This window comes from Neolamprologus multifasciatus, chromosome 9 (genome assembly GCF_963576455.1).
Source record: "Neolamprologus multifasciatus chromosome 9, fNeoMul1.2, whole genome shotgun sequence".
Classification (NCBI taxonomy): Eukaryota; Metazoa; Chordata; class Actinopteri; order Cichliformes; family Cichlidae; genus Neolamprologus; species Neolamprologus multifasciatus.
Genome location: NC_140447.1, coordinates 32,900,086 through 32,925,167, shown reverse-complemented (window position 1 = coordinate 32,925,167; position 25,082 = coordinate 32,900,086). Strand labels below are relative to the sequence as shown.

The 25,082-nt window shown below is 46.1% G+C and overlaps 1 protein-coding gene and 1 pseudogene across 1 annotated transcript in view; both read right to left on the bottom strand.

Moving 5' to 3' along the window:
• The window catches only part of LOC146511953 (uncharacterized), a 329,039-nt gene that overhangs the window by 139,823 nt on the left and 164,134 nt on the right, over positions 1–25,082 (bottom strand). The gene's annotated exons all lie outside the window — the stretch shown is intronic.
• On the bottom strand, positions 13,099–15,451 carry LOC146511961 (zinc finger MYM-type protein 1-like; annotated as a pseudogene).

The window sequence follows — 25,082 nt, the reverse complement described above, 5'->3', positions numbered from 1 at the left end:
CAGAAGGCAACATTGCAGACATAGAGGACAGTTACAAGTACCTGGGGATCCCGCAGGCGAATGGGAACCATGAAGAGGCCGCTAGGAAAGCTGCAACCACCAAGTACCTGCAGAGGGTCAGGCAAGTCCTGAGGAGTCAGCTGAACGGTAAGAACAAGATCCGGGCCATCAACACGTACGCCCTGCCCGTGATCAGGTACCCTGCTGGGGTAATAGGCTGGCCAAAGGAGGAGATAGAAGCCACTGACATAAAGACAAGAAAGCTCCTTACCATGCATGGAGGGTTTCACCCCAAGTCCAGCACCCTGAGGCTGTACACTAAGCGGAAGGAAGGGGGCCGGGGACTGGTGAGTGTCAGCACCACAGTCCAGGATGAGACAACGAACATCCAAGAATACATCACGAAGATGGCCCCAACTGACAGCGTGCTCAGTGAATACCTCAGGCAGCAGAAACCCAAGAATGAGGAGGAAGGCGAGGAACCATCATGGAAGGACAGGCCCCTGCACGGTATGTACCACCGGCAGATAGAGGAGGTGGCTGATATCCAGAAATCCTACCAGTGGCTGGACAAAGCTGGACTGAAAGATAGCACAGAGGCACTAATCATGGCAGCACAAGAACAAGCTCTGAGTACAAGATCCATAGAGGCTGGGGTCTATCACACCAGGCAAGACCCCAGGTGCAGGCTGTGTAAAGATGCCCCAGAGACAATCCAGCACATAACAGCAGGGTGCAAGATGCTAGCAGGCAAGGCATACATGGAACGCCATAACCAAGTGGCCGGCATAGTGTACAGGAACATCTGTGCTGAGTATAACCTGGAAGTCCCGAGGTCAAAATGGGAAATGCCCCCAAGGGTGGTGGAGAATGACCGAGCTAAGATCCTGTGGGACTTCCAGATACAGACGGACAAAATGGTGGTGGCTAACCAACCGGACATAGTGGTGGTAGACAAACAGAAGAAGACGGCCGTAGTGATCGATGTAGCGGTTCCGAATGACAGCAACATCAGGAAGAAGGAACACGAGAAGCTGGAGAAATACCAAGGGCTCAGAGAAGAGCTCGAGAGGATGTGGAGGGTGAAGGTATCGGTGGTCCCCGTGGTAATCGGAGCACTAGGTGCGGTGACTCCCAAGCTAGGCGAGTGGCTCCAGCAGATCCCGGGAATAACATCGGAGATCTCTGTCCAGAAGAGCGCAGTCCTGGGAACAGCTAAGATACTGCAGGACCCTCAAGCTCCCAGGCCTCTGGTAGAGGACCCGAGCTTGAAGGATAAAACTGCCCGCAGGGGCGTGCTGGGTGTTTTTATATATATATATATATATATATATATATATATATATATATATATATATGAATGAACGTCGGCCTCCCGGTCAGCTATCGAGCTGGTGGGTAACAGACGTCTCCAAAAACGTTGGAGCACTTTTGCAAATATGTGATGTCTTGACAAACCGAGCAGATATTTGAAGTTTACACTCCCACATTCTCAAACAGGAGCCCCAGCAGAGATGGATGGCTGGCGCGGCTCCCCGGACCCCCAGTCGGAGCAGATGCAGGGCCAGCAGGGGTGGAGCCTCCTGGCTGAGGCAGCTGAAGCTGTGGGTGGCTGTCAGCCAGCTCAGGATGCCTTTTGGGCTGCAGCAGCATAAACTCCTCAGCAGGCTGGGTGAGCTTGCGTGAGCTCTCTGTGGAGGCTGTTGCAGCTGACTCACCCGAGCGGTGCAAACTTAGTTACCTTCAAGGCTCCAGAGTCAGCTGAGGTCAGCAGCTCAGCCTCTGGGGAGGCCCTGGGGAGGTTACAATCCCTGGAACAGCCAGGTCTCTACAACCAGAAACAGTCTTTGCATGTGCAGCTTCAGAACCAGACTTGAAGTTCCAGTTAGTGTCCGATGTCCCAGAAACACTCAGGTGCTCACTGAGCAATCTCTTGAGGCCAACACTCAGAAAGTAAAACAGTCTCTGAGCCTTTGTGGGAACATTTATCGTCTGTGCTGGAAAGGTGGAAACATCTGGGAGATGCAGCCTTAACACACTGGGTTTCACACGTCCTTGGAGGCAGCTCACTAAACTCAGGGATGCAGACAAAATCAGCACTTGCAGGAACACAATGTGTCCTCTCACAATGAGCTTGGAAGCAGAAACTGAGTTTTCCTCACTGACTGTTTTAGACAGTATTGTGGGAGCAACACAAAAAGCAGCTTCAGCTGGAAACACACAGTTTAGTGTCTTTGCTGCTCGCTGTAAGTCACAATAAACAGAAAACTCATTGTGTCTCATGTCAGAATCAAATCACTCATATACAGGAAAGGAAGAGGCGGAGCTTATTTCCTGCAGGGAGAGGTTAGCAGTCTGTGTCTTTCTCATTTCTGACTCCTAAAGAGCTGAAAAACACAGGCTGTTATTGGCTGGCTGACACTGGGATTAATGTCCTTGAAGCCAGCAGTCTTTAATGTCCAGCTTCAGAACGGGCAGGTGAAAAACAGTCCTTTATGTTCTCTGATGTTCAATCAACTGTCCTGATTACTGAGGGAGCAGAGAAAGTGTCTCCATCACTCACCACAGCTGGATGCTCTGAAATCCTGGAATCCAGCTGTGGAGAGGAGCGCCGGCGGCGTGGACGCAGTTTAGTAATCAGGGAACGGGAGACAGGAGGCAAACACAGCTGGGACCAATTACACACACGAGACAGGAAACAGTAACACAGGACTGTCAAAGTAAAACAGGAAATACATAGTCCAAAGTAAGGAGACGTGGGACACAGTGAAGACACAGAAACAGAAACCAGAACTATAATCACAAAACTCAGAAACATAAAGAGTGAATCAGCTGATTCAGTGTTTGTGACAAAAACATGGATCCTGGTTAATAAGTTGTGTTTGTTTGTTTCTGTATTATTTTGTGTATCGTTCTCATGAGCTGTTGTTTTTTCACTGAAATATTATTTAATTGTTTTAAGCTTTTTGTTGACTTTGAAGTGCTTAAGTTGATATTTTTGAACATTTAATTTGTTCGATTATTGTAGAGTGGATAAAACTGTCAAACACAGCTGCTTCCAGCATGGCCGGAGGAGAGGTGGCCGAGCAGACGCACAACACACACAGCTCACAGGTTTGTATTTCTAGATATTGCAGATGTTGCAGAAATTGACAGTAAAGAACTCAGAGATCCAGCGCTGTCTCCTGCCCCTGATTCATACACCACAACACAACGACAGGCGTAACTCACACAAACGGGTAACATGAGGCTCAGATGCTTTGGACACAGAATGATGAAGATGGACTCTGTGAGCGCCGTGGTAAGCTCAGACTTCCTGTCATGTGACCTCTGCCCTGGGTCACGGAGCCGTCTCTCAGAGGACCTCGTCTCTGTGATGTCACTGTCTCAGAGCTCGTGGTCGTGAGCGTAGACGAACCCCCACCCCGAGACCATACTGCGGCCTGTGACTCATCACAGCCGCAGACCAGCGTGAGGTCATCACTCAACTACAACCTCTCAGCTGCACCTTCGGGTTCAGCTGTGGAGTCCAGCACAGAGCAGGTCAGGACTCGTACCTGATGCTCTCAGCTCGGCAAACGCCGTCTGCTCCACAGTGACCTCGCGTCTCCCTGAGTGGGTAAAGCTCCGCCCCTGAGCTCCACGCACACACCTGCTTTCATAAGCTGCTGCTGCTGCAGCGAGCTCACCTGTGGGCAGAAGGAGAAACGAGAAGAAGGAGAGAGAACGCTCCAAGCGTGCCGCGGTCATCTAATGTTACAGCACATCATCATCAACACACGGATGACACGAGACGGCCACACGCAACAATGAATGCCTAACCCCTCCCCTAAACCTGACCATAACCTAGTTGTAACCCTGACACTGAAACCACATTTTGAGCCTCAAAAGGGCCTTTAAACTTGTGAGGACCGGGTTGTGTGTCCTCTGCTATACCTGTGCACAAGTACCAACCCGGTCCTCACAAGGATAGCTAGACAGGAACACACACACACACAGGACTTTCAGTCCCAGTGTTGATCCCTCACGTCACACACAGACGTTCACACTTTCACAATAAAAGCTGAGGCGATCTCTGTCTGAGACACAAATAGAAAAATTAAAGTTTTCATCATTTTCCACATTTCATGAAGCCGAAGCGCTGAAAGCCCAGATCCTCCTGACACCTGCTGCTTCAGCTCCCAGTGATTTAAGGACTCGTGTGTGAGGCATCAGCAGGACATTTAAACCGGCGAGCTGTTTCTGTGGCGTCTGTGAGACAGAAAGCTCAGCTGTCAGAGTCAGCTCACACGCTCAGAGCTGATCGAAGCTCGTTACGGACGAGCGTGTTAAAGCCACAGACGCTCAGCTGGTTTCTCCCTGTGCTGGGAGCCTGTCAGAGGTCGAGTGGTCACTACATCACGCACCGAAGTGCAGAGCAGCACTTCCACTGCAGGAGGAGCTGTGTGGCTGCTCCTGCATGCAGAACTGCAAAAATACAAATCTCACTGGAGTTCCTGAAGTTTACTGTCAGGGACTGAAGGGACTCAGCCATCCTGCAAAGACTGAAGGGTGCCAATGCCTGAAACAGCAACAACAAACGAGGACGTCAGGATCAGGTGTGTGGAGGGACGAACTCAGGTAGAGTCCCGTTTCTGCACAAAAACCAAACCACACACATACACAGAGGACAGTTGCTGTAACTGCAGCAGGTTTCTGGCCCCTTTGTGACACATCTGCTTTAAACGGGATGAATCAGAGGGTGCAGGTTAGTCCCAGGTGAGCGAAAGCAGGAGCACACCTGGCTGTGGAAGCCCTGTGATGTCACCATGGTCACCTGTGTCACTGAGAGCTGAAACGAGGTGAGACGTGGACACAGAGCAGGAAGCAGGTCAGTGGTGCTCTGAGGAAACCAGGTTACTGCAGAAAGGAGGCGAGTGAATGTTCTCCTCTTTGTTTCTCTCTCTCCTCATTCATACTATAGCTCGATTGCCCCGCCAGCTGCTTATATAACAGCTTTATGTAAACGTGTATAAGACAGCAGCTGGCCTTGTGACAGAGACAGAGCGAGGAGGAGGAAGTCTCCTCCGTCTCCATCAAACTGTCACAAATACTTCATGTAAACTTGTGAAACAAAGCAAACTAAAATTAGAGACATGCAAGACTGCACCTCGTCACGCTGCACGCCTCCTCACGCTGCACGCCTCGTCACGCTGCACGCCTCCTCGCGCTGCACGCCTCCTCACGCTGCACGCCTCGTCACGCTGCACGCCTCGTCACGCTGTACGTCCTCCTCACGCTGCACGCCTCCTCACGCTGCACGCCTCGTCACGCTGCACGTCCTCCTCACGCTGCACGCCTCCTCACGCTGCACGCCTCCTCACGCTGCACGCTTCCTCACGCCGCACGCCTCCTCACGCTGTACGTCCTCCTCACGCTGCACGCTTCGTCACGCTGCACGCCTCGTCACGCTGCACGCCTCGTCACGCTGTACGTCCTCCTCACGCTGCACGCCTCCTCACGCTGCACGCCTCGTCACGCTGCACGCCTCGTCACGCTGTATGTCCTCCTCACGCTGCACGCCTCGTCACGCTGCACGCCTCCTCACGCTGCATGCCTCCTCACGCTGTACGCCTCGTCACGCTGCACGCCTCCTCACGCTTTACGTCCTCCTCACGCTGCACGCCTCCTCACGCTGCACGCCTCCTCACGCTGTATGTCCTCCTCACGCTTTAAGTCCTCCTCATGCTGCACGCCTTGTCACGCTGCACGCCTCCTCACGCTTTACGTCCTCCTCACGCTGCACGCCTCCTCACGCTGTACGCCTCCTCACGCTTTAAGTCCTCCTCACGCTGCACGCCTCGTCACGCTGCACGCCTCCTCACGCTGCACGCCTCGTCACGCTGTACGCCTCCTCACGCTGCACGCCTCGTCACGCTGCACGCCTCCTCACGCTGCACGCCTCGTCACGCTGTACGCCTCCTCACGCTGCACGCCTCGTCACGCTGCACGCCTCCTCACGCTGCACGCCTCGTCACGCTGTACGCCTCCTCACGCTTTACGTCCTCCTCACGCTGCACGCCTCCTCACGATGTACTAGGGGTGGGTTTTTATAATCGATTTATCGATTAAAACCGATTCTGGCTTGGATAACGTGAAATCGATTCATTAAAATCCTGAATTGATTTTTTAATATATTTTTATTTTGCCCGAAATGCCAGAATCTCTGGTGAAACCTCAAAATTTCAACAACCACCAAACAGCTAGAACAGTTTGTCTGTGAAGGTTCTCAGTCATCCAGGTCATCGTAGTCAAAGGAGCTTGGAAAGAAAAGCGTCTGGACTTCTTTAAGTTGCTTGAAGACGTTTCACCTTCATCCGAGAAGCTTCTTCAGTTCTAAGGTCAAATGGTGGAGAGTCCCAGATATAAACCTAGTGGGAGTTTCCCCCCACAGAGGGACAAAAGGACCCCCTGATGATCCTCTAATCGCCTGAGCCAAGGTGTGAAACTGGGTGTGGGTCCCAATCAGCCAGAGTTTCAGGTGAGTTCATTGTGAAACCTGGCCCCACCTTATCATGTGATGTCCTGAGGTCAGATGGTCCAGGATGTGAGTGGGCGTTAAGGCGTCTGTGGAGGGATCTCAAAACTGGATTATAGATGCAGAGAGTTGGTGTCGTAAACCACCGCCTCTGTTCAAAGATGGTCGCTCACAGTGGACATAGATGCTTCTTTCACTCCTCTTTCAAACCATCTGTCCTCTCTGTCCAACATGTGAACATTGGCATCCTCAAAGAGTGACCTTTATCCTTAAGATGCAGATGGACAGCTGAGTCTTGTCCTGTGGAGGTGGCTCTTCTGTGTTGTGCCATGCGTGGCCAAACACTTCACAAGCGCATGGCACAACATAGCGAGCGAGGGGGAACATGTGGCTTCAGCAAGTCAGATAAGTAGACAGGAGCCAGACCATTTAATGATTTAAAAACCAATAAAAGGACTTTAAAACAAACCCTAAATTCAATGGGAAGCCAATGCAAGGAATTGAGAAGGTAGTCCTGCTTACGCCTCGGCCGGTGTCCCTCTCCCCTCGGGCGTACCAGCCCATTCCACATGTGGCTACTTCTTGGGCCTTGTGGAGGGGCGCCTCCCTCTCCACTATCTGTGCAGCAGCTACGTGGTCCTCGGCCACCACCTTTACGTGGTTTTACCTCTTGAATGTGGGGTCCAGCCCGTCCTTCGGGGACCGAGGGCTGGGTGCCCTAGCCTTCCCAGCTTCTGCGGGCTGCCCGGGTGCGGCCGATTGTTGCCGGACCAGCTCGGGCCACTCTTGCGCCTTGCGGACTGTGCCTCCTTCCCCCGGCTTGGCCTTCGCATCTGGCTCGGCCCTGACCGGGGTGGGATGTTTATATGTATATTTGTAAATAGTTCATTGGTCATTCACTCTCTGCGGTTCGGTTGCACTGTCTCCTCGCGGGGTGTCTTACAGAGTTACCCCGTACATATTAAATATGTAACGGTGTGGAGAGAGAGTCTCAATATGCTAGAGAACGTACGGTTACGGTGTAACCTTGGTTCTCTTAGTGAGAGACTATCTCTCCACCGTCAGGCCGCTCGGAAACGCGTTACGATCAAACTATCACCGGTGTCATGTCTGCATAGCTGTTTTATACGTGAGCTATGGGGTGTAGCCGGGCGTGCCGGAGTGTCTTAAAGAAATATCCACACGCCACGACCGAGGGGGGTCGTACCCCGTACATATGGAATATGTAACGGTGTGGAGAGAGAGTCTCGGTTTACCAGAACCGTACGTTCTCGTAAACACAGCAATTCAGTTGACCATAAGCACCTATGCAAGGCCTCATTTCTGTAAGGTGTGAGCTCAGGCATGGCCCACTGGCCCACTAATATAGCACCTGGCCTCGTTAACATGAAAAGCAAAGCCAAATCTGAACCAATCTATTTGAAAATGTTAGCATTCCTCTAAAACAAACCAGGGAGAATCACACGTGCTGCCCGTCCTCCAGCTGGCTGCTGTTTGCTGCACCACTTGCTTAGTGTCTTCTTAAATCACTACTTGAATCTCTGCTGTAGGCTAATCGAACTACTGTGTGTGTAAATGGCAACTCGGTCTTCTCAGACTCTTTACTAGTGATGGCCTGCTTGAAGCTGACGCCCTGCTGGCAACTGAAGGAACAACAACAACAAATGTGAGCTGTGGTAGGTCCTCGTTAACTGGAAGAAAGCCTGATCTATCCTGACCTTATTTGAACCTTTCAAACCTTTTTCTTCTTAACCTTCATCAAACCTTGACATTTCTTTGACCATTAAACTTAAGGCTTCGATGAAACCTTAGTTTAAACCTTTTTGACCAACTTGTAATTCCAACTTTCTGCATTAAACATGTATCTTATCATATTAACACTCGATCAATTTGACTGAGAGAACAACAAACAAAGAAATGCAACAAGAGTTTGATAAGAAGAGGTTTTACAGAGAAACGATTCCCCTGAAGACAAAATAGGAACCACATCCTACATAAACTTCGTAAAGTTTCATTAACAGATAGAACAATGGACTTCAAACTTCCCCCAAAACAACAGAAACACATTAGAAGATAATGAATTACTTAGACTACGATTTAATATGAATGAGAACATGTTCATAAATGGATGAAAGCAAAGATTTCATCAATCCCTGATTTAGAGACAACAGAACATTTGGTTTGATTTCACAAGATAAGAATGACGACTGAGTGGGAAGATTGTTTTATGTTTAGTCAAATCTTTCATACACAAAAGTAGGATTACAAAACCATCCCCTAAGTTTGGTGTTTTATTCCAGGAATTCAAATTATAGAAGAAACGACACCAAGAAAACAAACCCCCAAAACTCTCTAATACTCTAAAGCATCTGATTTGGATACCTGAGATCAAATATATCTCCGCCTGGGTTTGTTTTCTTCCCATTTGTGGCTTTAATTTAGTGTTACATCCTGTTTGTTTGCTTCCATCTGTATACACGTCCATATTCACTATTATGTTTCTATTCTTACATTGCTGGGTAATCAATGTTCCCTCTGCTAACTGATTTGACCTTTTGTGTCTTACAATGATACCTGTCATATTTGTTTCTGCGCCTAAAAAATAAGAATAAAACAAGTTTTCCATGCTGAAACACAGCTCCACCTCCTGCAGTTCTCCCTCTGAACCACTAGATGTCTCTGTTATCTAAATGAAGACGTGCAGCACAGCAACCACAGCAGCGCTCAGATCACACGTGTCCTGTTATTATGTATAAAAGCATGAAACAGGTGAGACAGGTGGGATCAATATTAATGTTGTGGAAATATATGAAAAAGCAACAGAAGAGTGAAAACATTTAGTGTTTCTAGAAAGATCTTTCAGCTCATAGCTGCTCACAGACTGTATTTACAAGTGACAAACTGCAGTATCTCACTCTACAGTACATCTACAGTATATATCAAATCTATTCAGCCATGTTTGAAAGCCTTTCCAGGTGAGTTTGATCCAGGAGGGTCTGAAGCCAGAGTGAGACAGAGACTGTGCAGAGACTGTAGAAGGACAGAGCAGCAGCAGAGCAGTCCAGATACACTGATGATCCTCTGTCAGATCCAGAGGGACACACAGGGATGATGCTGGACTCTACATTGTGTCTGACAGTGGAGCTGTTCTCAGAGCAGTTCAGTCTTGTTACGGATTCAAATATTGGGGATGGATACAGGAGGAAAACCCAAATAACCACACTGGTCCGGCCGGGTCAAGTCAAACGATGATTTAATGAACACACGCGTGGGAGATGGACACCATACAGCAGACAGCATCAGATCTCAAAATGGTGGAGCCTTGATCAAACTCTTATAGCCTCTAGTGGCCCCCACCTCATCATAAAAGCCTAAACATTCACATCCTTTCTCTCACACAGCGCCTAAGCTACGACCTTTGCTCCCTGTTTATCTGCTCCTGCTGAGATGGGGCAGTATGCTCTGTTCTCTTCTAACCAGACAAATAAGGCGATGACTTTCTGCAAACAGTATTTCTTATAACTCAGCAGTATAATGCATCATAAAACAATATCATTCATTCACAATAAATCAGCAGTGTAATGTAATGCAGATCAGTTTACCAAATGTAATAGTTATCACCTTCTTCTAATTCAGGAGAATAATGCAAACTAAAACTACATAATAATTCACAATCTTTAATTAGGGTCTAACATGGCATAAAATAATATTATAATCCGACACTCTGCAGCACTGACAGTCATCTGCACTTCATTCCTCTGTCAGTCACTGCTGGATGAAGCTCTCCTCTCCACCTCCCAGTAACATGGCCCAGTCAGAGCGTCTCTACACACAAGCTGCTGCTGCTTCAACCTCTCTGGATCATCAGGACACAGCTGCTCCTCTCTCAGCACACACACCGTCCTGTTTACCATCATCTCCTCCACCTGCAGAGAGAAGGAGGAAGAGCAGAGGAGATAAACGAGTGTTTCCAGAGACTCTTCATCAGCTGTCAGTCAGTGATGCAGCACATCCAGTATAAAGAGCAGCAGAGACTTCAGTGCTGGGACTGTACTAGGACTCATTGTTGCTTCACTTTCTCTAATCTTTGGATTTTTATTGAAGTTGATGAAAATGTTTTTCCCTCCTAGTTTGAGTTTGGACTTTCATTCATTAGAAGAACCTTGGTGTGTCCACTCTGAGCTCTGTAGGAACCCCAACAACCAGCCCAACAATCCAGATGGACGTTCCAGCTGTTAACTGGAGGAATTCCATCCAAACATCTGCTCTCACTAAATTCTTCCTCACCTACAGACTGTGTTCTTCACTGCTTTAAACTTGGAAATGAATGCAGTCATTGGTCTGCTTGCTGCTTTGTTCAGAGAGCTGATTGGCTGTTGACAGCGTTTGATCAGAGCGTGTCAGCTGTTACTATGGTGTACTGCGTTCTTCCATTTGTGCAACATCTCTAAAGTTAGAAATATCCTGTCTCAGAGTGATGCTGAAAAACTAGTTCATGCATTTGTTACTTCCAGGCTGGACGACTGTAATTCATTATTATCAGGATGTCCAAAAAACTCCCTAAAAGCCTTCAGCTAATCCAAAATGCTGCAGCAAGAGTCCTGACAGGGACTAGAAAGAGAGAGCAGATTTCCCCTGTTTTGGCTTCCCTTCATTGGCTCCATTGTTAAATCCAGAATTAAATTCAAAATGTCATGGCCTGGGTCTGGGGACCCTGGTGGTCCTCGTGGGTTGTCCTGCACGGGGGTCCTTATAAATCTGCTTATTTTCCGTGTGTAGTGTTTTAGTTGTTTTCCACTCACTGTGAATAAATCCACTGCTCTTTACTACAGAATCTTGCATTTGGTTCCTCCTTCTCACTTCAACTCCATGGTCTGCTAATGCATTACATGATAGAAGAATACACCCAACATGGACCCAGCAGACTTGGGTATTGCCGCAGAGGAGGAATGGCTCGCACAGCTGTGGGATTACTGCCGAAGTGTAATCTATGCTGCAGATAACTACAAGAGGCATCTACAGGTAGTAGTCTTTGATGTCATCCATTGCCTTTTCATGAGTTTTGGACATTAAAAAATGAACACAAATAGTTACGGATTTGAGAACAAGTTTCATATTTGAGCCGTTTGGCTTGGGCGGTCCGGGCAAGGAGAATTCTCCTGCCCTCCTAAAAACCCTCGCCGCTTGCTATGCTCAGCTGCATGGATGGGCTCCCCTTCACCTGTTGCTGCTCCGTCTTCCTCCCCTCCCCCTATGGAGTGGACAACGCCCTCGCCATCGGCATCCCGCCACATCTCCACTCCCTTCTTCGGCTTCAGCGGAGCCAGCAGACAAAAAACCGCCAGCACAGAACCATGCAGTTTGTAAATTGGACTCTGCCAAATCAACAACACTGTTTGCTGGCTCGAAACCCTTGACAGGTGTCCGTTGAACAGTCTCTATATTCTTGTCCTCTGTGACCAAATTTATTCAATTTTCAATTCAACTTTATTTATATAGCACCAAATCACAACAACAGTTGCCTCAAGGCGCTTTATATTGTACAGCAGATCGTACAATAATAGATACAGAGAAAAACCCCAAAATCATATGACCCCCTATGAGCAAGCGCTTTGGCGACAGTGAGAAGGAAAAACTCCCTTTTAACAGGAAGAAACCTCCAGGCTCAGAGAGGGGCGGGGCCATCTGCTGTGACCAGTTGGGGTGAGAGAAGGAAGGCAGGATAAAGACATGCTGTGGAAGAGAGACAGAGATTAATAACAGATATGATTCAATGCAGAGAGGTCTATTAACACATAGTCAGTGACCCTCAAGCTCCCAGGCCTCTGGTAGAGGACCCGAGCTTGAAGGATAAACCACCCGCAGGGGTGTGCTGGGTGTTTTTTTTATAGCATATATAGCAGCAGCACAAATGAACTAGCTGCTAGTTGACGAGAGACACCCGGAATGGCTAACTGAGGGCCGGACAGTCCTGATCCTCAAGGACCCCCAGAAGGGACCGGTCCCCTCCAACTACCGACCAATAACCTGCCTCAGCACCACATGGAAGCTCCTGTCAGGCATCATAGCGGCTAAGATGAACAGGCACATGGGTCAATACATGAGCGGGGCACAGAAAGGGATGGACAAGAATACCAGAGGTGCAAAACACCAGCTACTGGTAGACAGAGCAGTCAGCCGAGACTGCAAGACCAGACTGACCAACCTGTGCACTGCCTGGATTGATTACAAGAAGGCCTATGACTCAATGCCCCACAGCTGGATCCTGGAATGCCTAGAACTATACAAGATCAACAGGACCCTGAGAGCCTTCATCAGGAACTCAATGGGGATGCGGCGAACAACACTAAAGACCAACTCCAAGCCCATAGCACAAGTCACCATCAAGTGCGGGATCTACCAAGGAGATGCTCTGTCCCCACTGCTGTTCTGCATAGGCCTGAACCCCCTCAGTGAGATCATTAACAAGACTGGCTACGGATACCGACTACGGAACAGAACAGTTGTCAGCCACCTCCTGTACATGGATGACATCAAGCTGTATGCCAAGAGTGAACGAGACATCGGCTCACTGCTCCACACTACCAGGATATACAGCAATGAGATCGGGATGTCATTCGGCCTGGAGAAGTGTAGTCGGATGGTAACAAAGAGAGGGAAGGTAGTAAGAACTGAGGGGATTGAGCTACCAGAAGGCAACATTGCAGACATAGAGGACAGTTACAAGTACCTGGGGATCCCGCAGGCGAATGGGAACCATGAAGAGGCCGCTAGGAAAGCTGCAACCACCAAGTACCTGCAGAGGGTCAGGCAAGTCCTGAGGAGTCAGCTGAACGGTAAGAACAAGATCCGGGCTATCAACACCTACGCCCTGCCCGTGACGCAGCCAGGAGTGCAGCCGACGCAGTGCACTAAGGGACCTTTCGCACGAGCAGCTGCTGACAAGCACTGTTAGGGCAACTTGGATGTTTGCCTTCAGAGAGGGAAACATGTCTGAATCAAGGAGGTTGTACACAGACAACATATTTTTGGGTGGACATCCAGCCTCGGTTTTCCAGGTAAGAAAGTTTCTGGCCACCAGAACCTCCTCTTTTTTCAGGTCAAGTCTGTAGTGCTTTGCAAGTTCATTCAAGTGTGGTTCACTCAAGAAGTTCTCAGATGTAGGACTGCATGCCTGGATGCCTTTTAGCAGCCCTGCATCTACACTGCAAAATGTTTGATCAAGCTCGCCAAACATCCAATCCACACAAGGGAAAAGTAACTCTCTTTTCAATGTGTCTGAGTTGTTCAATTCAGTGCGTGAACCCACAGTTGCCTCCAGGACAATATCCTCCATTTTCCTCTGTTTGTGCCTTGTCTTGGCACTTGGTTCAGGGATACTGTGGGTTTTACACAGGGCCTTGGTTTTCTCATAAAGCTCTGTAGCAAATGCATCTGAGTGTTTGCCCTTAAGTGTGTCACACAGCTTGTTTGCAGATAAAAGCTTCTGCCAGGTCTAAAGTCTCTTTCTGCAGGAATTTGTGGAGTCCTTCGGTTACAGACAGAATCGACTGAAACATCAGTAGTGCATAGACTTCTGAGAACTTGTAGAGCTTTGCTCTGAGACCAACAGCTATGGGGGATCCAATTGCAGATAGGCACTCCAAAATGGCAGGCAATGTCTCAAGAACTGCACTGATTGATCACAACTGACATGCCCAGCGAGTGTTTGAAAGTTGCACAAGCTCAGTTTTTGTCAATCCAAGCTTTGCCTGAGTCTCCATAAACTTATGATGATTGACTAGGGAGGTGCTGAAGAAAGAATACACACACTCCAACAAGCTGAAAAGCTCCACAGCCTCTGGGACAGCCTTGCAAGTATTGCACAAAACCAGGTTAAGTTGATGAGCATAACAATGCACATAGATAGCCTCAGGATGGAGCCTTGTACACCTCCAGTGGAGCCACTCATAACGGCTGCACCATCATATGTTTGTGCTACACATTTAAGCTCTGCAAGACCATAGTTTTGGATCTGCTGCTGAATCTCATTTGCAATGGACTGGGCATCAAATGATTTTATCTCTGCTAGTGCAAGGAAACGCTCCTTTACTGCCCCCTCTGACACATACCTGACACAAACAGCTAACTGCTCTGCCTTTTCATCCCTTGCCTCATCTGCCATGATGGCATAGACTTTAGACTTTGTCATTTCAGATACAATGACACTAGTAACTTCCTGGGCACAACAGTCAATCATGTCATTCTGGGATGTTGGCGAGATATACTGTGCATTTGATGGGGGATTATGTTTTTGAAGAAAAGGATCAAACTCCTTTAAAAGCTCCATGCACGCAAGAAAATTCCCTCTGTTTGGGCTGTCTTCACCTTCATCATGGCCATGAAAAGGGAGTCCCTGTCTCCCTAACATAGAGGTGACTGCAACAATTCGTCTGAGATACTCTCTTCTTTCGACTATCTCACTCACATTTGCAGTTGCTATCATCTGTGCAACGTTTCCCTGTTTGCTAGTTCCCTGGTAGCTTTTCCATGTAACAACACTGTCCTTATGTGTTTGAGCCATCTCATGCTTGCCAAAGATGACTAAAGCTTTCTTCCAGTTCTTGCAACCGCTACTGACCAAACTATCATGTTTGATGTTTTTGCCAAACACTCTACATGGGAAGCAGAAAGCTGCATTCTGGTTGACTGAATATTCTAACCAGTTGTCCTTTTCAAACCAGCTGTGGAAGTAATGTGAACTAATCAATGTTTTTATTGCTTTCTTTCTTAATAACTTTGTAATATCCCACTTATTAATCCTTCCCTGATTTACCTGTGGGTTCTGAGGTTATGTCTTTCAAATTTTTCAGCAGATCATTTTTGTCAATCTTCACCAAAGCCATTTTAGTAACTTTAACGGTATTGGTTGAGTAGGTCTGGAACATTTGATTGACTGTGTCCAGCCTGTCTGCCTTCTCCAGCCGACTTGTTGGGATTGATGGGAAATCTTCCAGGGCCCCCTTCTGACACAGTATCCACTTGAATTTTTTGAAGTCATCACCTCCCAAGTCCTCCAAGGTCTGCAGAAGGACTTCTGTATGTGTCGCCATCATTTATCATGTGAAGATTCAACAGGTGTCAGAACTGTAAAAACAGCAATTTTCTGGTTTATCAACGCTCACGGTAAATACAAGTGTTTTAATTCATTCATAGACAACTCAATTTGAAAAGAAACAAAACACAAAAACACAACAGGGCTGTTCCTAGGTATCGCTGATATCATGAGTTAAGAAAGCTGATTTTGCTGATTTAAAGGCGAAACCTGTGTGAGTGTGAGAATTTCGGGGTCTTATCAGTTAATTCCAGCTGTGATTAACCCTTTAAAGCCAAGCGTGTCGTATTTGATATGTACTTTTGTATTTTTGAGACTTCTACGTCAACAGCGTGACTTTTTTTTACCCTCAAAAGTGATAGAAATTGCTATATATAAATGACTTATATAGCAAATGCAGCACTTGTTTCTCTTTTTGTTTTTGGAGCCATTTAGAGGTGGACTTGCCGGTGTATGTTGGATCATTGCCTTGCTGTATTGCAAAATGGTTCATGGTTCATCATGGTACCAATCAACTAACCATCAAGAGGGCAGAGGGCATTATCATATGTCACACCAAGATGAAATTAATAATGGGAAAGCTTTGGAGGCACAGCATGACATGGACACTGTGGACACTACTACATGCTTTGCTGTGGTTTTTGCCCAGATTTTGAAAGATTTAAATATTTCCACTGTCTCTGGCTCACGTAAAAAAAAAAGCAAAAAAAAAATAAAAGCACTGTATCGAATGGTTCAATATCGATACGACAATCGTTGCACCCATAATATATACACATGCACTTACACACAGGAACGCGTACACGCAGGCATTCACATGCTCGCACACACACAAGCATGTAAACACAGTGCTTTGAAAGTTACGACACACCCACACCTACATGCACAGTCACTCACGTGCACACACATACACAGAGTTAGCAGCACACCATGGGGGTTTTATGATAGGGTCGCTTCTACAAAACTGGTTGAAACAGACAAAGGAGTTGAGATCTGCAGAGGAATTCCGGGCTCCTGTACATCTCCCTTCTAGAAGGTATAATCAATGAGTGCGAAGTAATAAAGAGAGTTGTGAATTGACTACTGAGTCCCGGTACCGTCTCTGGAAGCCCGAGGAATAAAAAGAACCGGGGTGAAACTGATTTCGCAACATGTTCCATTGCACTCTGAGTTGAAAGCATAGTACAAATAAGCAATTGGAGTTAATAACAAATCATGGAATCAATTTATAGACTAAAATCTATTCTAACCTTCTGACACATCAAAGTGGCAGATATAACAGCTGAACACACCCGTGTCATTCTTTCTACAATAAAAATCACACACAGTGTGTGCCATCAACCAAACAGACAGGATAAACAGTGTACTGTCAGTGTAGAGGATGAAATCAGCCAGGAAACATCTGCTCACATCTGGTTGAATTCAGGTGTGTACATGCACAGAGAGCAGCAGGTCAGCTGATCACAGCCTGTACACTAGGAACATGCACTGGAGCTCTCAGTAGAAATGATTGTGAATTATGTTTCTTTTCCCCACACTGAGCCATTACCACCAATTTTAGGTTTCCTCCACCTGCTGAATCCACTTTAACCCCTGACTGTACATTTGCTGCCTCTGCTCTGCACTCACTGTGTTTATTCACCTCTGAGGTGAACTGAGGCACAAAACTCATCAACCTTCTTGTCAAAGTCAGCCACAGTTGTCTTCATGCTGATTTAAAGAATGTTTGTATAATGTTTTGTCAGTTTCATTTGTATTTTTCTGTTAAGCATTCTTAAGTGAATGCAGCATAGAATTGTTCTGTGTTTTTGTCTGAAGTAAATTCTGAACCTTTTTCATCTCTAAATCTTAAACAAGAAAGGCTGTTCTAGAAGTTAACCTGTTGTCTGTGAAGCTTCTCAGTCATCCAGGTCATCATGGTCTAAGGAGCTCGGAAAGAAAAGCATCTGGACTTCTTTAAGTTTCACCTCAGAAGCTTCTTCAGTTCTGTGTGTTCACACCGAACGCGATAGACGCGAGTGAAAACGCCCCAAATGCCCCTAATTTGATGCGTGCACATTCGCACCTCCACGCGTGTCCAAGAAAAATCCATTGCGCCTCAAAATTGCATGTTTTGACGCGCGTGAACCGGAAATGTGGGAGGGATGTGGGAGGAAGTTGCGCCAGACCGGTATCTTTGCTAGATGGTAGCTGTCGAGCTAGCGTTTGAAGAGAGAGTCTTCCTTCTCTATTTACTGTGGAGAGCAGAGCAGCGGCGTTAAGGACGTCCTCGCCGTACCTGGGTCCATCAGGTCCTCCAGAGGCGTGAGCAGTTTGGTGAGTTTCACCACTTGCTCCAGGAGCTGCACCTGGATGACGGCCGATTTCAGCGATACCACCGTCTTTCACTCGCCCAGTTTGAGGACCTGCTGTCCCGCGTTGGTCCCAGAATCGCCCGCCTAGACACCAACTACAGGCGCTCAATCCCACCTGCAGAGCGCCTGTCCATCTGCCTGCGGTTAGTAAAAGTGTTTAATAAAGTAGTCCTTCATTGATACCTGTGCTAATATATGCTAAACCATTGTTTATACACTGCTAACATGGATGTGGTATGCTAACAGTGAATGCTGTCGGTGTTTACTGAAAGCAAACTGTGGTACGGAGACGACTGTTTATAATATTTCTAGTGATACTTGAAAGGTCTCATCAAGTCCTGATTTAATACGATTTATGCTGTTATCAGTGTTTGAATGATAGCATGGCTGTGGTGTCATATCAGTTTATGCTCTCGGTGTTTGCTGATATCAAACTGTAGCATTAGGACCACTGAGTTAATCTTTGTAGTGATACTCACTCCTTTTTATTTAGACCTGGTTTAATTCTGGGATAGTTGAATATTTGTATATAATCCCAGCAGCTGTCAGACTCTATAACAGGGGTCAACAGCCTTTCTTAAAACTGAGAGCTAGATAAAACTGTGAACAGTTTGGTTCATCTTTAGTTATATGGTTCTATCTAGCATATTCTATCTTGATAAGCTGTCTTATCACAGATTAATTTTCAAAAATATTAATGATACAAGCAAACTTTTGCATCCCACTGTATTAGTATATTTTGTCATTAGTATAATATGAAATAAATTCTACATGTGTCAAGTCGTGTGCCAACATTTGCTGTGTAGTAGAACTGAGACATTAGTCATTATAAACATTTATTTGAAATAATATTAAAATTCTCAAACAGAAAAACATTAAACATAAATATGTAAAATATAAGTATTTACAGAGAGACAGGAATAAAAAGGACCCAGCTGCTCTCCAGAGCAGGAACAAGGCTGAGGAGGAAATGCTCCATTGGAGACTGGTGTGGCCTCTTCAGGGACTCCAGGATGGCCAGCTCCACCACCGATGGACCGTCCTGGGACCCGTCCCTCATCTGCCTCGGAGCCGTCCTCCTCTGTGGGCCTGTAAAACAGATTTGTCAATCAGGCTGCAGAATGCAATGCTGTACTGTAATAAAAAGATCAGAGGAAAAGCGAAGCAGTGACGGATGAACAGCGGGACCACTGTGTGCTGTTTATTAATAAACAATATATTCCTATATGACAACATGCATAAAAGCAGAATTTGTACGTCTGTAGGAAAATAGCGTTGGCTTGCTAGCCTTTGTGCGGCTTCCCCGGGTCAGCGAAAACTTTCAAAAGAGGAATGAATGAACTTACCAGGTTGCCCGATCTCTTCACATATCTTCCTCCAAGCTCGTCCTTTATATTCCTGTCTCGGTACAGAAAGCAGCTGGTGTCGTACAGCTCCTGGTTGTTTGCTACGGCGTTGATTAGCCTTCCCTCCATTGAAGAATGAAGGGCTTTGGCTGGATCTGCCCCTTTGACCTAGGTCACAGCCACGTCACCAGGCTCCAGATTGGTTGTCGCGGCGCGATTTGACGCTGGAGTTCAGATTTTTCCAACTCGAGCGGTAGACGCGAAACGCGCGTATGCACAAAATGCAACACAAAAACTCACGCGCGTGTTTTTTTTCGTGAGTCAATCGCACCAGGCGCGCTACACTGACGCGCGTTTGGCGCGTTTTCACGTTTTCGTGACGCAAATCTGCTTCCGTAAGAGGAACTGATGGAGAGTCCCAGATATTAAGCCCTATGGGAGTGTCCCCCATAGGGCCATGGACCCCCTATTGATCCTCTACCTAATTTTTCAAATAGCCTCCAACCATTTTCTTCCACTGGTCTAATTTACGATGATGCAGTATATTTCAGTCATGGAGCAAGAGCCCAAGTACACCGTGGATCGGTACCAAGACAACCTTTCAAGCTCGTGTTTAACCTGCTTCTACTAAAATGTGAGAGTTCAGCTCAGTGACTCTTATTTGGTCTTCGTAGGTAGATAACTGCACAGACAGCAGGCGTTTCAGACCTTTCACACCAGCACATCAAAACTACACACATTTCCACCTTAATAGTGGATCGTTTCAAACTGTTGGGAAAAACTGCAGCCAAACCTCCACCCTGTCCACTTTCTCTGCGCTGACTCACATGTGATGAGTATAATTCACAAATAAGATGGTCCTCTCCAGACCTCGATGTTTATTTTAAAAATATCAAATCAGGGTGATTTCAAGTTATAAAATCAGTTTCCTATGAAGTCCTCTAACATTAAGAAAACCAAACGTTACCAAGGTGGACGGAGGTAGCAAAGACATTTTAGGTTGTAAGCAAATTCTTAATAAATTACACTTAACATGTATCAGTGTTCAGAGTGGAACTGACATAACAGGGACTGAGAGACCCATCAACACATGTGGGCAGATGTGCTGTTTTCCAGCTCGATTAAAACGTTTTATTTCCAGTTTCTCTGTGGTTTGTAACTTTGAGAGGATTTGGATTTCCACTGTATTTCCTCTCCAGCTTCTCTAAACAATCATAATGACATTTTTGAGGGTTATTTTACATTTTCCTTTTTTTCTTTAACTGGTTTATTTATTTTAGTTAATAAACTTATTGGTTAGTAATCATGTTAAAATTCTAATTTAATAAAATGTGTTGAAACATTAAAAACATTAAAATCCATGTTAAAATGTAAAATAATAATGGTATTTACAAATAATTCCTTTTGTTCTTTGAAACTCCATGATCCATAAATGCAGAAAGCATTAGTTTCAGTTAAAAGGCTCAGTTGTTACAAGCTGCTCTGTTGGCTCCACATCTGCTCACAGATCAACATCATCTGCAGAGGCCCAGCATTCACACACTGCTGTATTTCTACTGTCCACCTTTCTTCTTTGCACAGCACCGTTTGTTCATTCGTTTTTCTCTCTTTCTTCTTTCTGCATGTTTTCCTGTGTGACTTACTCTCAGCTCTGTGTCATTGGATGTTTTTAATGTTGGAATTTATTTATTGCTTTGTTTTTATTAATATTGTTTATTGTTTTGTTGTTGTGTTTTCTTCTTTCTAAAGATGAAACTAAAGTGAAGCTCGTTGGTTTTCTGCTTCTCAGTCTATGTTTACAGATCTGTTTTTCATTGTTTGTTCAGAGCACTATAGTTCTAAACAGTGCTACATAAAATGATTATGATTGACATTATTTTTATTATTCATTTTCTTATTATTTGTCACAGTAGTGTGAAAACCAGGATGTCTGGCCTAACCACAAAGAGGAGGAGCTAAAATTCTTTAGAGTCACTTCAGTTGCTTCAGGAGCAGAAAACGATTCAAAGTTGATCCTGAGATACAGAAACATGAAGTACAGCAGAGTCCGTGGTTACCTGCAGAGCTGCATGCAGACCCTGAAATATCGACATGATCATCAGCAGCCCCTCTCTTATCCCTGTGCACCTTTCAGTTTACATTCAGTGTCTGTGGCTTTCCGTTGCCCTGGAGCTCCACCCCTTTGTAGTTTGGTCAACAGAAGATGCCTGGGACATTTCAGCCATAACTTTAAACTTCTCCTGCTCATACATGCTTGGAACGATCTTGTCACTGAAGTAGATGCGCAACGAGATATCATAGCGTGGCTCAAGCACGTTCATCACAGTTTAAACCTCTTGTTTTGCACAACAGAATACGGCCTCCTGTCTGCAGCTAAACACCCCAGTAGCTTCTGTAATAGCTTTAGCCTGGTCGGGCTGGGCAGCAAAGGGCTGCTTAAATGCCTCAAACTCCTCTGCTCCGCCACTTGGACCGCTAGTGCTGGCTATAGCTACCGCTTGACAGACTGACCAGACGGTCCATACACATACTTTTTTTTCTTTTTCGAATCTTCAGATCACATGCGTACCGAACCGTGGAGTGGGATCGGTTCGGATTTCTGATCCATTGCACCACTACACACACACAGCCAAACCTTCAGCTCCAAATAAACAGCTCCTGATTTCCACCTCCAGCTCGCTCACACTCTGACAGCAGAAAAACAAGAACGTGGGGCAGCACTCACCTCGTTTTTGTCCTCGTTGTAAATGAGATGTTGACTCAAACACTTCGTTTTTCTTCCTCTCATCTACAGACCTGCTCCTCCTGTTTTGTTCCCAAAACTCACAAAACCACATTCCAAGAAGCGTCTGTGACAAAGATCAGCCACTTACGGAGCAAAGAGGGTGAGAGAAAAAAAAACAAACCCCACGGCTCGTGATAAGGAGCCGGCTCGCGTTGTTCACGTCAAAGATCCAGCTCTAAGAGCCATTTCGTTCGCGACCGACACATCACTAGTATTCAGCCCCCTTGATCTTTCCCACATTTTGTCACATTACAGCCACAAACATGAATCAATGTTATTGGAATTCCAGGTGAAAGACCAACACAAAGTGGTGAACACGTGAGAAGTGGAACCAAAATCATACATGTTTCCAAACATTTTTACAAATAAATAACTGTAACGTGGGGTGTGCGTAATTATTCAGCCCCTGAGTCAATACTTTGTAGAACCAGCTTTTGCTGCAGTTACAGCTGCCAGTCTTTTAGGGTCTGTCTCTACCAGCTTTGCACATCTACAGACTGAAATCCTTGTCTTTGTGTTTTCTCCTCTCTAAAGATTCTTAGGCCCCTCTGCAGCCCCTAATCTCCTCAGTGAGTTCAGCTGGTGCCGATGGGCCACACCGAGTCAGCTTTGGATAAAAGCATACCTGAGGCAGGCTTTCAGGAGGAGGCTCACTAGCCCTTGCCTTGGTAGTAACAGCTACTTTAGCCAACTTGCTATGTATTTAAGATAAAACCTCTTCTCACTGAAATTCAGGTTTTCGTCTCCTTGTTTCTGTTGCAGCTTTTGAGCCAGGTGGTGACAAGATGAAACTAAAGTGAAGCTCGTTGGTTTTCTGCTTCTCAGTTTACAGATCTGTTTTTAATGGTTTGTCAGAGCACTATAGTTCTAAACAGTGCTACATAAAATGACTATGTTTATATATTTTTATTATTTGTCACAGTAGTGTGAAAACCAGGATGTCTGGCCTAACCACAAAGAGGAGGAGCTAAAATTCTTTAGAGTCACTTCAGTTGCTTCAGGAGCAGAAAACGATTCAAAGTTGATCCTGAGATACAGAAACATGAAGTACAGCAGAGTCTGTGGGTACCTGCAGAGCTGCATGCAGACCCTGAAATATCGACATGATCATCAGCAGCCCCTCTCTTATCCCTGTGCACCTTTATCTAAGCTCTGAACACCAGTCTGATCAAGAACCACACCCAGACCAGCTGAACAACACACACGTTTTTTCCCTCGTTCTTTCTTCCTCTCATCTACAGACCTGCTCCTCCTGTTTCGTTCCAAAAACTCACAAAACCACATTCCAAGAAGCGTCTGTGACAAAGATCAACCTCTTACTGTCACGAGTGACGAGAGTGAACTTTATTTAGTGAGGAGGATGAAAAACAGAAACGGCGAGGCGAGAATAAACTTAAACAACTAACAAAAACAAACCTAAAACCAAACCCAGAGAAGTAGGGAGACACTGAGACACAACGGAGGGCGATACACAGACCATAACACACCAAATAACGCAGACGAACCAGCAACAGGCAGGAGAACACACAGGGCTTAAATGCACACAGCAGTAATCAGGGGATGGGAGACAGGAGGGGAACACACCTGGGAGAAATCACAACAGACGAGGCAGGGGAAACGTAAACTGAACACACTCACATAAGACAAGGACCTTCAGAATAAAACAGGAAACTCACAGACACAGAGAACCAGACAACACACTGAACTGAACAGACTCACAAGCAGACACAGTGACACCATAGACAGACAGAGGGAACACAGAGAAGTGGGAGCAGGCAGGACCAGGACATTGGACCCAAGACGGATCCCTGAGGTACCCCACAAGGCACAACTGTTGATTCGGACATCATTTGATTCATACGAACAGTAAAAGATCTCTCAGATAAATATGACATAAACCCTTTTAAAACAACAGCAGTAATCCCAGAGACGTTCTTGAGCCTGTTTATCATGAGACTGATCTACACCCAGAAACAGGCTCATACGCTGGATCTTGTGCTGTCTTTAGGGTTACCGGTCCTAAACATGGAAACATGTGATGCTGTTTTTTCACTGTTGTGTTTGATATATTTTTATCTCACTGCCATTTTCCTCCTCTTATTCCAACACCCCATTGTTGTGTATTTAACCCATCTGCAACAGAACTATTTTCTAGTGCTTTTAAGGAGTTTAAGATCTCCCCTCGGCGATGGTGCCGAGCAGATGACATCTAATTTTTATGATAAATGCCAAACTGTCCTTGATGAGGTTGCTCCTTTTAAAACTGTGAAACCACAATCGGACCCGTGGATAAACGAGGCCGCTCGTTCAGCCGGACGAGAGAGCAGGAAGGCTGAACGTAAGTGGAAACAGATGCAGGTGTTTCTGATGCTGAGAGACCGTCTGTACAGGTATCAGGACACTGTCAACGCAGAGAAGTCAAAAGCTGTTTCTAATATTATTGAGAAATGCTCCAACAATCCTCAGCTTCTTTCTTCAATTATTTCTCCAGCTTCTCATATTAATAGTTATCAAAGATTCTACGTGAGTAAGTATATGAGGTCCCCAGACTGACCCTCTTTACTCCCACCACAACCTTCAAACAAAAGAAATGCACCAGAGGAGCTCTACACATGTGCCAAACAATTCCAAGCAAAGAAGAGAGAGACACACCCAGCCTCCGGCATACATGCCAACCCTCCTGATTTTTACAGGAGAACCCTGAATTTCAGTGCCCCTCCCAAAAATCTCCAGATCAGATTAAATAAAATTAGATCAGATTAAATAAAACTTTATTAATCTCCCAGGAGGGTTCCTCGTGGTTTTCACACACCTGAATAAAATCAACAAGAAAAGCGATTAAACAGAAGTGTGAGATGGTCGAGAGTTTACGCCAGCGTCTGGTTATATTTCAGATAGCAAGGAGCCGATGGCAGAGTTTCACTCCACCGAGAGAGCTCATGACGTAATTCTGAAGGCTAGACCGACCAGTTTCACAGGCGCTCAC